At 38.0% G+C, this 15,271-nt stretch overlaps 1 protein-coding gene across 3 annotated transcripts in view; it reads left to right on the forward strand.

The window, feature by feature from the left end:
- The first annotated feature begins 1,123 nt into the window (after nucleotides 1-1,123).
- The window catches only part of LOC119806699 (solute carrier organic anion transporter family member 1A5-like), a 71,715-nt gene continuing 57,567 nt past the window's right edge, over nucleotides 1,124-15,271 (forward strand). For all 3 annotated transcript variants that reach the window (XM_038318590.1, XM_038318592.1, XM_038318591.1), the window contains exons 1-2: nucleotides 1,124-1,182; nucleotides 14,726-14,902. The gene's annotated coding sequence lies outside the window, so the exon portion shown is untranslated. The remainder of the gene's footprint in view (nucleotides 1,183-14,725; nucleotides 14,903-15,271) is intronic.

Here is a 15,271-nt window from a genome sequence, read left to right on the forward strand (position 1 = left end):
TAAGAATAATGGGTTAATATAAGTTATAAGAGTTAATAAGAAGCCTGAGCTAATGGGCCAATCAGTTTATGATTAATGTAGACCTATGTGTGATTTCTTTGGGACTTAATGACTGCAGGACTGGGTATGACAGAAATCTCTTACAACACAAAGTAATATTCTACAATGTTCTGTCAGATATTTTGTCTCAGAAATGAAAAAGACAGCTAATGCAGTGATCAAGGAAGTAGACCATAACCTATTTAGTATAATAAAAATCTATATAAGTCTATACTGATTTGAGTTAGTAAATATTGAGAAATAAGGGAGCCAGTTTTTTAGTACAGAATATTAGCTGCAACATTTAACACAAATAATGGAATTTTAAATTGCCACCGAGTGCTAAAACTAGCGAATTAATGATATCCAAGAGACTGTGTGATCTATAGAACTCCACACAAATGTCCTATGATTAAAATGGGGAAAATACCTTGATACTAAGAGAACTGGAAGATACACATGGACCGCATAACCAATGCTCCCTTTGCCAATACTGGGACAAATGAGCATTATGTGCCTAGGCACATTGGAAAGGTATCATATCATTCCCACAAAATTTCCACACTAGCAGTGTAATGACAGCCTAAGCATGAAGGGACTTTAGATAGATTAGTATTGACAGGTATTTTGAACAGCTGGCATTTTTTAGAAATTTTAATAAAAAATTGATGTGTGTGAGTATGTATATCTGTCACATGGGTTTTTGTCAAAAGGAGGCTAGAAAAGGGTGTTGAATCCCCTTGAGCTGTAGTTACAGGTAGTTCTGAACCACCGGATGTGTGCTTTGGGAAGAACAGAAAGTGCTCTTAACCAACAAATCATCTCTCAGCCTCTTGATGTTCTCTGTAAATGGTTGAGAATCCGCCTCTTGCCAAGAAAAGTCCAAAGCATTGGTTCTTATCCATAAACTAAAGATAATCACCTAAGCACAATGTCTGTGATTGGACTTGTGGTATGGGAATTCCTTCAGTATATGTATTGCTTTTATTGGTTAATGAATAAAGAATCTGGCTTGGCCTATGATAGGTCAGAGTACAGTTAGGCAGGGAAAACTAAATTGAATAGTGAGAGAAAGGCAGAGTCACAAGAAGCTGTGGAGCCATCAGAGGAGAAAGACACGAGCTGCTATCTGGAACCTTGCTGGTAGGCCACAAGCCTTATGGTAAACTATGAAATAATGGAATTGGGTCAATTTAAGATATATGAATAAGCCAGACATATGCTTAAGCTATTGGCCAAACAGTATTGCAAATAATATAATTTCTGTGTGATTATTTCAAGTCAGGACAGTCTGGAAACAAACAAGTGGTCTCCAGCAACAGATTGGGACAGTGCTACAAAACCTATTAAGAAGCCTTTACAATGGTTCAGTGGGTAAAATCAGTTTTTTGCCTTGGACATATATCTGAATAACATCCGCAAAACCCATGTGGTGGAAGGAGAGTAATGATTCCTGCAAGATTTCTTCAGACCTTTGCGTGTATGCCATAGACCAAATTTAACACACACACATACACACAAAAAATAAATAAATGTGATAATTTTTAAAAAAACTATAAAAATAATTTTTAGTACAATGGGTCTAAATGGCATATAAAAAGGTTATCATGTATTGGCTATTAAATTTATGTTAAATGTAAGATTTTAATGATCAAAGAAAAACATTATGAAGTAACACTGGTGTCTGAAACATTTAAAATATTTAAATAGAGCTCTTCATATAAATTCAGTGTTCACAAAGTTGTCTGTGTCAGATTGTCTTATGTAAACAGGCATAAAGGCAAGCATTCAGCTAGATAGTGAATATATGCATCTTCTTAAAGAACAGGTAGTTTAGTGTGTGTTGGAGCGCTCTAGTCAGCCTCTGTATGCAAGGCCTGCTAGAGTATTGGGGCTTCCATAGTTACAAAAGGAGATTGTAGTTGGACCAATGCTGTCAATTCCTTTTGACCTGTAAACCCCTCTTAAAGCTAGCTATTACAATAGAGCTAGATGTACTGAGTCCACTAATTAATTTTTACTTCCATCTTTGTGCTTTTAAGGTCATTCAGTTAGGGGCTTCTGGGTTATTGTTTTGTGGTATCTTTCAAAAGAATTCACAGTTTGGATTTTGGACTGCAAATATGTCATGATGATGCATTGAGATGAAGCTATTGATTCAGCTGCTTTAATGTTTTGTAATTAAATACAGGGAAAATGCCAGAATCACAAAATTAATCAACAGTACTCACATACACATCATGCCTTCATAATATGTAATTCATTTATAATATAAACTCAGATGCATTAGGGTCTACTGATTTGGTTAACAACAGAAAATTAACACCAGGGAGACCTGAGTACAAATGCCCCACAAATTAGTAATGCATTAAAGGATCTCAAAACTGTGGCAATTGCAAAATGGAGAGGGACAGAGATATTTGTTCCCCTTGTGATCCACAGTGGAGCTCTGATGGCTGGGTACCCTTTGGTAACGATGTTCCAGCAACAGAACATATCTTCCAGAAGAAAAGCAGCTCTGGTGATGGAGTTTACAATACAGCACATGAGCCTATGCTGCAAGAAGCTCTAAGATGGGAAGCTGGGGCACCTGCTTAGAGATCAGTATGCTTGCCATGAAAGTATAAGGATCTTAGTTCAGATCCCCAGAACCCAAGTATAGCAGGATGTGTCTAAACTAGCATTCTCACAGAGAGTTGGGAGACAGAGCCAGAAGAAACCTGGGAAGCTCACAAGACAGTTGACCTCAGAAGGGAACAGCAAAGAGAAGGATTCCTGTCTCAATTAAGTGAAAGGTGAGGAGCAATACCTGAGGTTTTCCTCTGACATCCACATGTGTACCTGTATAAATGGGTATGTGCATTTGCATTTATGAATATTTGTGTAAACACACACATGCATGCACCCCCACATCACACATGCACATACACTACACATATATGCACCCACACGTGTATAAGTGATCTCACACACAGACATGTACACATCTATGTATCACACACAAACACAAAACCAAACCAAAACCAAAGATGAAGAAAAGGCATTAACATAAAAAGCATATCACCATAGAACCTTCATCTGGCGATGGATGGAGATAGAGACAGATCCCCACATTGGAGCACTGGCCTGAGTTCCAAAGGTCCAAATGAGGAGCAAAAGGAGAGAGATCATGAGCAAGGAAGTTAGGACCACGACGGGTGCACCCACCCACCAAGATGGTGGGGCTGATCTAATCGAAGCTTACCAAGGCCAGCTGGACTGGGACCGAAAAAGCACTGGATATAACAGAACTCCCTGAACATGGCGGACAATGAGGGCAGCTGAGAAGCCAAAGACAATGGCACTGGATTTTGATCCTACTACATATACTGGCTTTGGGGGTCCTAGCCTGTTTGGATGCTCACCTTCCTAGACCTGGATGGAGAGGGGAGGACCTTGGACTTCCCACAGGGCAAGGAACCCTTACGGCTGTTTGGACAGGAGAAGGAGAGGGAGTGGAGGGGGGAGGGAGAGGTAAATGGGAAGCGGGGAGGAGGAGAAATTTTTAATTAAAAAATATGGACAATAGACAGAGTCTGGATTATGTATATTGTGTTTTCTTTGAATTTTTTGACTATGACGGAGCTAAGTATCCAACATATATACATTAAAGGTATCTTGACTTCAGAAAAAAAATCATATGAACATTTCTGATCAAGTTACTGCTACTTCTTGGTATTTTGGCATCCCTTGCTCAACTTCCAGGGATTTGACGGCTGTCTACTCTAGGTGCTAAGGTCAATGTACCCAATGTCCTCTACCCAATGAGCAAGTGCTCCTTCCTAATAGTAGCTCTCTAGTTCATTTTTCCATTTTTAACTAGAAAAAGGTCTCTAATATTACTTATAGAAACAGTGTAGAAATTAACATAGCTTTTAAAAAACAAACTCTGTTCAGAACTCATTCAAAAGATTGTGGCATAGGTCTTACACAGAGACACATGCACCTAAAAGGGACAACTGTCTACAATTGGAACGTGTCTACAAGGATAAATAGCAATCTACTACTTATGACCCCTGTGACCTTAGATAGTTGTTTGATTCCCCTTTACTTTAAATCCTGTACCTTGAAAGTTGTGATAACAGTATTTATGTTACAGGATTTTATCAGAACTGAATATACTAATGTGGCAGGTTTCCAGGAACAATGCTTAAAATCTGTGAAGAGTACTTCAGGTGGATGTTTATTATTTATTGTCTATAGTCTCCCATGATAATCAATTTTCTCAGGATAGCATGTTATCTAAATGGTACCAGAGCCATATCTTCCATTGTGGTAGCAGTTCTTCAGGAACGAAGACTCTTTGAAACTTTTCTTATGTGCTGTCACTCAACTGAACAACACCATCAAACATGGAGTCCAAAATACCACTGAGCACTAAATAAGCAGATATTTCAGAATGTGGTGGCTTGTCTCTGTTGGCAAATGGACTTCCTGTCAGTAAGCCTCCAAATAGTTGGTCATCTCCTCCTGGACACACCATACTCTGTGAAGACCTAGTGATTATTGCTCTTTTTGCAGTGATAGAGAAGAAATAAGCCCATGCATTTGAGTCAATAAAGAAATCAGTTGACTTGATGGCAACCCTTCTGTTTACTGTGGCTCAGAGATGTGAGTATAGGAAGTGAGGACTGCTGAAATATTCAAGGAACTGTCTCCTGACCCTGTTGAAACAGCACTGTAGACTTTAAGTCTATTCTTCAGAAGCAAACAACTACCATTAACTGACAATTTCTTGTGTGGTCATTTTATAATATGTGTTAAGATATTGAATTTGGCAGTGATGATTTTGGTGGTTTTGGTTAGTGTTCATCTGTTTGCACATCTGTTAACTCCCATGATCTATTTATTCTATATCCCAGACTGAAGACTAAAGTTTCCTGTCTATCAGACTCTGTTAGGATGTATTACTGGTAAATATTTGTGTGACATTATGATTGTGGAGAAGGGGGAAGTGCCAGGGCTTTCCGAGTTTCAAGTGGTGGCTTTCTGACATTGAGGACTCCAGCCTGTGCATCTCAGCTCCTCTTCCTGATTTAACCTGCTTCCCAGTTTGACTTTCTAATTCTTCTTGATCTTTTGTGACTGTTTTCTCACATTAAATTCTTTTGGTATCAGTCACAAACTCTGTTTTCTTTTCTGTACTTTGAGGACAATAGATGTTGTTTTTATTTGTGGTTAGAGAAACTGAGTGGTGTGTCCCAAAACATGCAGATAGTTTGCAAACAGATTTTCAAAACTGTACTTATTTCAAAACAAGCAGCTAAACTATTATACTGCACTTGGATGACACAGGCATGAAAATGGTTATCATTAATCTTTTCCCTCTGACACTGATTGCATCATGGCAATAGCTATCCATTACTAGTTAATGATCTGTCTCTCATAGCTTCATCTTCTTCATCTTCAATACCTAACAGCTACAGCTGTGCTGGGAATTTAGTAAAGTCACAAACTGGCAAGATTGCTGGTTAAGTGTTTGTCCATGTTCCAGACTTGTTTTGCATGGTAGAATCACATGAATGGGTAATGTGCTTGATGTCTGGTTAAGGTTTCTCTAGAGAAGTACATTCCAGATACCTTGAATGTAGGATATAAAAGTGTACCAAGATATTTTATGCTATTTGTGGCTATCATGAAATAATTGGAATTCAGTATTGTTTTATTTTACTCCTGACTAGAAAAGCTCACCAAGGTAAAGTAATTTTTTGAGACTCAAGTCACTGTTGATTTTCCATGCCCATTCTTGGTTTGTATTGGTTGAAAGCATTTCAGCTGGACAACATCCAATAGGCTGTCTCTAGCAGTTAGATGCAATTTGAGGATTTCAGGGAAAGGTGGGTTTCATAAGATTTTGACTGCTGTGACATTTTATTTTCATCACCAGAGAAATGACCATCTCCTAAGGCTTCTTCATGTATGTATTATTTGCTTTGCCATAGTAAAGCAAATCCTTTGACTCATTAATTTAATAGTACAGATTAAGGTGGAATGAACAGAGTGAATGTATGTACTGATAACTACAAACTTCGTGGATCTGAGCATGAGTGATTGTGTTTATTCACCTTTAGAGAGTTGTATTCCCCTGCGATTGAGATGTAGTTAAGGACCATCAAGCCAAAGGGTTCCCCCTACTAGAGTTCCTGTTCAGTGTATATACAGTGTCAGTACTGCAAGGTAGTTACTGTTCTAGGATCTGCTTTGTAGTATGCTCACCCACTGACTTAGCAATTCTGCACTGTGCTCTTAAAATGTTTGAGAGAACAGACATTCTGTCATACACTTTAGAATGAAACAAACAATGCAAAATGATTCAACGCTGTAGACTCTTTTGCTAGGGAACAACAGTGGTATTTTCCCATGCTTCATTTGGGTGCTAAAGAAGGGAGACTTGACAGTGTTGTCTGCTTAATAAATGTGGAACATTCTGTTTTCATGAGCACTGATGAGTGATACATATTTGTCTGTGGTACTGTGTGATCTTAGGAACAGAAGTATTGCTTAAACAATGTTGAGCTAATAAAGGTACACTGTTCATGTGACTGCCACTTACTTAGTGCACATTTCTCATTTAGATTCAATGTGCAAAACCTTGGCCTGTGACCTGATTCAGTGTTGGGTTACACTGGTTTTATTGAATAAACAAAACGTGTTTGCTTTGCCTCATTTTCTCTATAGACATGTTTAAAATGCATCTGAAAAGATATAATGTTTTTCACAAAAGCATTGGCACAGTAGAGGAAAGTGGGTGTTAGCCTATTTATAATGAATCTGTTTTCAAGAGCTTGGCTTTGCACACTTTATTTACAGTCAAGACACTTGTTTGTAAAACATCTCTGACAGAGCAAAAGCATTTGGAAAGGAATCTTCAAGTTGGTGATAAAAACTACCACTATGGAGGGGGGAGGAACTTAGCCTTCCCACAGGGCAGGGAACCCTTACTGCTCTTCTGACAGGAGAGGGAGGGGAAGTGGAGGAGGGAAGTGGAGGTAAATGTGAGGCAGGGAGGAGGTGGAATTTTTTTAATAAAAAATAATAAATTAAAAAAAAACTACCACGATGATGACAGTGTGCATGGGAAAAGCCATCCAAAGTTGTGGATGACACCTCCAGTTCCTCTTGGCTAAAATAATGAAAAGTAGATATAGAGAATGGTTACATTTTAAGACACTAAGGAAAGAGAAAACAGCTTTGATATGGGAGAGGAGTAAGCTTTCTTGGCAATGTTCAGGGAGACCATCCTGGTCTCAGGACAGGCAAGATGGGTGAGAAGCTAGAAAGGACTGATGAAAGATTGCACTAATGATGAGGAGAAGCAGCAGGGAGGAGAGTCCAGAGGTTGATGTTTCATCTATATTTGGTATAGACTTAAATCACGAGTCTCATCTCTACTGAATATTACCACTTTCTACAATTGTTTTTTTAATCAGTATCAGGTCATGACAGGAAGTTAAGTGGATCTGAAGGTTTTTTTTCCACTGTGGCATATTTTTTCTTTTTTTGTATTTATTTATTAAAAATTTCTGCCTCTTCCCATCCCCCCATTTCCATCCCACTCCCCCCACTACCCATCCCCCTCACTGTACAGTCCTAAAAGATGTCAGGGTGCCCTACCCTGTGAGAAGTACAAGGCCTTCCCCCTCCATCCAGGTTTAGGAAGGTGTGCATCAAAACAGACTAGGCTCCTAAAAAGTCAGTACATGCAGTAGAATCAAAACCTGGTGTCTTATCATTGGCTTCTAAGACCACCCTCATTGTCAGCTACATTCAGAGAGTCTGGTTTGATCACATGCTCATTCAGTTCAAGTTCAGCTGGCCTTCGTGTGCTCCCATTACATCAGTCACACAGTCTTCATGGGTAGATGCACCCCTCGTGGTCCTGACTTCCTTGCTCATGGTCTACCTCCTTATGCTCTTCAACTGGGCCTTGGGAGCTCAGTCCAGAGCTCCATTGTGAGTCTCTGTCTCTATCTCCATCCATCACAGGCTGAAGGTTCCATGGTGATATGCAAGATATTCATCAGTGTGTCTATGGGAGAAGGCCAGTTCAGGCACCCTAACCTCTGCTGCCCAAGGACCTAGCTGGGGATATCCTCTTAGACACCTAAAAACCCCTCTAGAGCCAAGACTCTTGCCAACCCTAAAATGGCTCCCTTAGTTAAAATATCTTCTTCCCTGCTCCCATATCGAACCTTCCATCTCAAACATCCCATTCCTACCAGCTCTCCCCAATCCTCCCCTTCTCCCTTCTTTCTCCCCATATCCTCTTTTTCCCCAAGCCCCCATCCCCATACTCCCAACTTTTGCTCAGTGATCTTGTATACTTCCAATACCCAGGAAGAAAAATATATGTTTTTCTTTGGGTTCACCCACTTATTTAGCTTCTCTAGGATCATGGATTATACACTCAATGTCCTTTGTTTGTGGATAGAAACCACTTATGAGTGAGTACATGCCATATTCCTCTTTTGGGGTCTAGATTATCTCATTCAGTAATGTGTTTTCTATTTCCATCCATTTCCATGCAAAATTCAAGATGTCATTGTTTTTCCCACTGTGTAGAACTCTAAAGTATATATGTGACACACCTTCTTTATCCATTCTTCTTTTGAGGGGCACCTAGGTTGTTTCCAGGTTCTGCTATTACAAATAGTACTGCTATGAACATAGTTGAACAAATGCTTTTGGAGTATGATTGGGCATCTCTTGGGTATATTCCCAAGAGTGGAATTGCTGGATCCTGAGGTAGGTTGACTCCCAGTTTCCTGAGAAACTGCCACACTGATTTCCAAAGTGGTTGCACAAGTTTGCATTCCCACCAACAATGGATGAGGGTTCCCCTTACTCCACATCCTCTCCAGCAAAGGCTATCATTGGTGATTTTGATTTTAGCTCTTCTGACAGATATCTCAAATTTGTTTTGATTTGCATTTCCCTGATCGCTAATGAGGTTGAACATGACCTTAAGTGTCTTTTGGCCATTTGAACTTCTTCTGTTGAGGATTCTCTGTTCAGTCCAGGACCCCATGTTTTAATTGGGTTAATTAGAGTTTTAATGTCTAGTTTCTTGAGTTCTTTTTATATTTTAGAGACCAGACCTTTGTCTGATACGGGGTTGGTGAAGATATTCTCCCATTCAGTAGGCTTCCATTTTGTCTTAATGAGAGTGTCCTTTGCATTACAGAAGCTTCTCAGTTTCAGGAAGTCCCATTTATTCATTTTTGCTCTTATTGTCTGTGCTACTGGGGTTATACATAGGTAGTGGTCTCCTGTGCCCACTACTTCCAACTTTCTCTTCTATCAGGTTCAGTGTGTTCAGATTGATATTGAGGTCTTTAATCCATTTGGACTTGAGTTTTATGCATGGTGATAGATATGGATCAGTCTTCTAAAGGCTGACATCCAGTTCTGCCAGCACCATTTGATGAAGACGCTTTTTTTCTTCCATTGTATACTTTTAGCTCCTTTGTCAAAAATCAGGTGTTCGTAGATTTTTGGGTTAACATCTGGGTCTTCAAGTCCAGCGGTCAACATCTCTATTTTTGTGCAATACCAAGCTGTTTTCATTACTGTAGCTCTGTAATAGAGTTTTAAGTCAGGAAGGGTAATGCCTCCGGAAGTACTTTTATTGTACAGGATTGTTTTGGCTACCTGGATTTTTTGTTTTCTCATATAAATTTGATTATTGTTCTCTCAAGGCCTGTGAAGAATTTTGTTGGGATTTTGATGGGGATTGCATTGAATCTATATATTGCTTTTGGTAGAATTGCCATTTTTACTATGTTGATCCTCCCAATCCTAGAGCATGGGGGATTCTTCCATTTTCTGGTATCCTCTTCAATTTTTTTTTTTTTTTTGGTTTTTTCGAGACAGGGTTTCTCTTCAATTTTTTTTATAAAGACTTAAAGTTCTTGTCAAATAGATATTTCACTTCCTTGGTTAGAGTTACCCCAAGATACTTTATGCTATTTTTGGCTATTGTGAAAGGTGATGTTTCTTTGATTTCCATCTCTGCTTCTTTGTTCTTTGTGTATAGGAGAACATCTGATTTTTTGGAATTGATTTTGTATCCTGCCACATTAATAAAGGTGTTTATCAGCTGTAGGAGTTCTTTGGTAGAGTTTTAGGGGTCGCTTATGTACACTAGCATATCATCTGCAAATAATGAAAGTTTGACTTCTTTCTTTCCAATTCGAATCCCCTTGATCTCCTTATGTTTTCTTATTGCTATTGCTAGAACTTCAAGCACTGTATAGAAGAGGTATGGAGAGATTGTCAGCCTTGTCTTGTTCCTGATTTTATTGGGATGGCTTTGAGTTATTCTCCATTTAATTTGATGTTAACTGTTGGCTTGCTGTATATAGTTTTATTATATTTAAGAATGATCCTTGTATCCCTAATCTCTCCAAGACCATTATCATAAAGGAGTGTTGAATTTTGTCAAATGCTTTTTCAGCATCTAATGAAATGATCATATGGGTTTTTTTTTCCCTTCAGTTTATTTATATGATGGATTACATTGATGGATTTCCATATGTTCAACCAGCCCTGCCTCTCTGGGATGAAGCCTACTTGATCATAATGTATAATTCTTGAGATGTGTTCTTGGATTCAGTTTGCCAGTATTTTATTGAGAAATTCTGCATCGATGATCATGAGTGGGATTGGTCTGTAATTCTCTTTCTTGGTTGAGTCTTTGTGTGGGTTTGGTATCAGGGTAACTGTAGCTTCATAAAAGGAGTTTGGCAATGACTCTTCTATTTCTATTTTGTGAAACACATTAAGGCTTATAGGTATTAGCTCTTCTTGAATGTTCTGGTAGAATTCTGCATTGAAACCATCTGGTCCAGGGCTTTTTTTGCTAGGGAAGTTTCTGATGAAAGCTTCTAATTCCTTGCGACTTCCTGGTGTTTTTAAATTGTTCACCTGGTCTTGATTTAATTTTGGTATATGGTACTTATCTTAAAAATGTCCATTTCTTTTACATTTTCCAATTTTGTGGCATACAGGCTTTTGTAGTAAGATCTAATGATTCTCTGAATTTCCTCTGTTCTGTAGTTATGTCTCCCTTTTCAGTTCTGATCTTCTTAATTTGTGTGTTCTCTCTCTCTGTCTTTTCATTAGTTTGGATAAGAGTTTGTCAATCTTGTTGATTTTTTCCAAGAACCAGCTTTTTTTATTTGATTCTTTGTATTGTTTTCTGTGTTTCTATTTTGTTGATTTCAACCCTCAATTTGATTATTTCCAGTCTTCTACTCCTCCTGAGTGAGTCTGCTTCTTTTTTCCAGAGCTTTCAGGTGTGCTGTTAAGTCTCTAATATGTGCTTTCTCCATTTTGTTTATGTGGGCACTTAGTGCCATGAACTTTCCTCTTAGCACTGCTTTTATAATGTCCCATAGGTTTGGATATGCTGTGTCTTTATTTTCATTGAAATAAAGGAAGACTTTAATTTCTTTCTTTATTTCTTCCTTGACCAAGCGGTGGTTCAGTATTTGACTGTTCAGTTTTTATGAATTTGAGTCTGTCTTGGTTAAAATTGCTGTTGAATTCTAACTTTATTCCATGGTGATCCAATAGTATACAGGTGGTTACTACAATTTCTTTGTATCTATGGATGTTTGCTTTGTTACTGAATATGTGACCAATTTTTGAGAAAGTTCCATGAGATGCTGAGAAGAAGGTATATTCTTTTCTGTTTAGGTAGAATGTTCTATAGATGTCTGTTAAGTCCATTTAGTTTATTACATCTGTTATTCCTTATTTCTCCCTTAAGTTTCTGTCTGGTTGACCTGTCCATTGGTGAGAGAGGAGAGCTGAAATCTCCTACTATTAGAGTGTCGGGTTTGATGTATGCTTTGAGTTCTAGTAATGTTTCTTTTACTTATATGGGTGCTTTTATATTAGGGGCATAGATATTCAGGATTGAGACTTTCTCCTGATAGATTGTTTCTGTTATGAGTATAAAGTGTCCATCTCCATCTCTTCTAATTGATTTTAATTTGAAAGCCACACCCACTTGTTTCTTTGGTCCATTTGATTGGAAATCCTTTTCCCAACCCTTTACTCTGAAGTAGTGTCTTTCTTTGAATTTGAGGTGTGTTTCTTATAAACAGAAGAATGTTGGATCCTGTTTTTGTATCCATTCTCTTAACCTGTGCCTTTTCATAGGTGAATTGCGTCCATTGATATTAAGTGATATTAATGACCAGTGGTTGTTAACACCTGTTATTTTTTCTGGTGGTAGTGTTTGTGTGTTTCCCTTCTTTGAGTTGTGCTGGTAAAGGGTTGTCAGATGCTTGTGTTATTATAGGTATTGTTGGCTTCCTTGGTTTGTGATTTTCCTTCTAGTATTTTCTGTAAGGCTGGGTTTGTAGAAACATATTTTTTAAATCTGTTTTTGTCCTTGAATATCTTCTTTTCTCCATCGACGGTGAATACAAGCTTTGTTGGGTATAGTAGTTTAGGCTTGCATCCATGGTCTATTAGTGTCTGTAGCACATCTATCCAAGACCTTCTTGCTTTCATGGTTTCCATTGAGAAGTCAGGTGTAATTCTGATAGGTTTCCCTTTATATGTTACTTGACCTTTTCCCCTTGCAGCTCTTAATGTTTGTTCTTTATTCTTTATGTTTTGTGTTTTGATTATTATAATGTGAGGGGATGCTTTCTTTGATCCTGTCTATTTGGTGTTCTGTATGCTTCTAGTACCTTTATAAGCATATCCTTCTTTAGTTTGGAAACATTTTATTCTATAGTTTTTTGAATATATTTTCTGGGCCTTTGAGATGTAATTCTCTTTCTTCTACCCTTTTTTTTTTTTCTTAGGTTTGGTCTTTTCATGTTGTCCCAGATTTCCTGGATGTTTTGTTTTAAGAATTTGTTGGATTTCTTGTGTTCTTTAATCAGTGCGTTTATTTTCTCTATAGTATTTTTAGTGTCTGAGATTCTTTCTTCTATCTCTTGTATTCTGTTGGTAATACTTATGTCTGTAGTTTCTGTTAATTTACCTAGATTTTCCATATCCAGCCTTCCCTCGGTTTGTATTTTCTTCATTACCTCCATTTCATTTTTCAAATCTTAAACTGTTTCTGTTACCTGTTTGATTGCTTTTTCTTGGTTTTCTTAGATATCTTTGAGAGATTTATTCATTTCTTTTACCTTTTTGTTTGTCTTCACCATTTCTTTAAAGCAGTGCAGTTTTTTACATCTTGTTTAAGGTCCTCTATTATTTTTGTAATGTTACATTTAAAGTCGATTTCTTCTACATCTTCTGGAATAGGGTAATCAAGTCTTTTTGTTGTATGATCCCTGAACTCTGGTGATGTCTTGCTGCCTTTCACGTTGTTGGAAGAATTCTTACATTGGCACCTGCTCATATCTTCCTTCAAATACATCCAGAATAGTCTTGGTGTCTTGGTTCAATTTTTACTGTGGTTGACTCTCTGGGTGGATCTCCTCAATGCAGGAGCAGGAACTGTACCTGGACCAAGGACCTCACAGACAATAGGGCAGTCTTGTGGGAAGCAGAGTCATGTGGAACAAAGAAGCCCCTGAAGTAGGAGTTGGAGGGGCCCTGTGCTCTTTCCTGGACTGTCCGCCCCACCAGAGGATGGCACCCACTCACTGGTCTGGAACGTTGTCCTCAGCACAGGAAAAGGAACTCCTGGAAGTCCAAGGACCCTGCAGACAAAAGGGCGAAGTTGGGGAAAGGGAAGTGTCATGTGGAACAAAGAAGCCCCTGCAGCAGGAGCTGAAGGTGCCCTGCACTACCTTGAGTCTGGGATTTCATTACTATGTCTGTTCCTAACTGCCAAGACAGTCACTATAATTTCCATCTATATCCTATGAATTTTTTTCCTTATTTGCACAATAAGGGAGTTGTACCTCAGCCTTGTAACCCCATTCTATCCCTGTGTACCTCTATTTTTTAAAATGTACCTTCTTCAGAAGAAGCCTATGTTCCTAGAGATTTGAAACAAAAAACTTACTCTGGTGACTGAGGTGTCTCAAACAACTTCACTACTCTATAAAATAGCAAGTTTGTCTTGTTCTTTGTTCACTCTTGATGCATCATGAACATAGAACATGTTCAGTAAATATTTGTTATAAATTCAAGGCAGTAAAGAGAACTAGTGTCATACATAATTATTCAGTTGTGAATGGGATTTGAAACTATGGTAAATGTTTTAAATGGTTTATAAACATAAAACCATTTTGAATTACATGCTGAATGAATGCTGTTCAGAGGATTTTCATAAATTAGTTTTGTCAATATGGGTGAGAAATAATACTGGTATATTGAAATGGACTTTCTAAAATAAGTATAAAATTAAAATGGTGAGGTAAACATTCTATATTCAAGACACAAAATAGTTTGATGAGGCTGATACAGTTAAGTAAACTCAAGTAACCTTTCTGCATTGCATATTAATACTTGCACCTGCATAAAACCTATACAGAGAGGTGCATGTTTGTCCATACATAAGATGTACTGATAAAGAACGATGCCAGATGTCTCTTTGGGTTTCTAGTATTTTCATATCCCTACATTTTAAAACTTTGAAGTTTTAGATTTGTACCTAGATCATAGATGTAGCTGTTGTTTATATTTATATTGTTTTCTTGATTAAAAATTTATGTCTCCCTAGGTTTCTGTGAATCAAAAGTGCCACAGAAAGTTTTTCTCATATTGAGACTCCAGGGAAGTTTGGAATGTAAAGACCTCGAGAAGGAAGCCTGGAAAGCAGCCTTTGTGCATTCAGTTAGGCAGAGGTTGAGAACAAACCAAGAGATATCTTCAAGTTCTTAAAGGCAGAAGCCTTCAAGTAAGTTCAAAGAGCATCATCTGGGTTTCTTTTGCTTTGCTAAATAATTAAAAAGCTTTAATTTTAACCACATTGTCATTAGCTTAACTTCAGAGCCCAAGAAGCTCTGAGACATGCTTTAATAACACCAAAGTCTAAGTATAGTAATTTGCTTTGGCTTTTTCAGTAGAAATTAAAAAAGAAACAATGTATACTGAAGCTATAAAATAGTCTCACACTATCTCAGAGTTGAATATAATAAAGGATATTTATTTAGGTATATTTTCACAGATGAGAGTCCTCTGCACAAATGGGAGCAAGAAACAAATTCAGCAGCAGCAGAAGGAGAGAGAGAGAGAGAGAGAGAGAGAGAGAGAGAGAGAGAGAGAG

Source organism: Arvicola amphibius, chromosome 2 (assembly GCF_903992535.2).
Source record: "Arvicola amphibius chromosome 2, mArvAmp1.2, whole genome shotgun sequence".
Lineage (NCBI taxonomy): Eukaryota > Metazoa > Chordata > Mammalia > Rodentia > Cricetidae > Arvicola > Arvicola amphibius.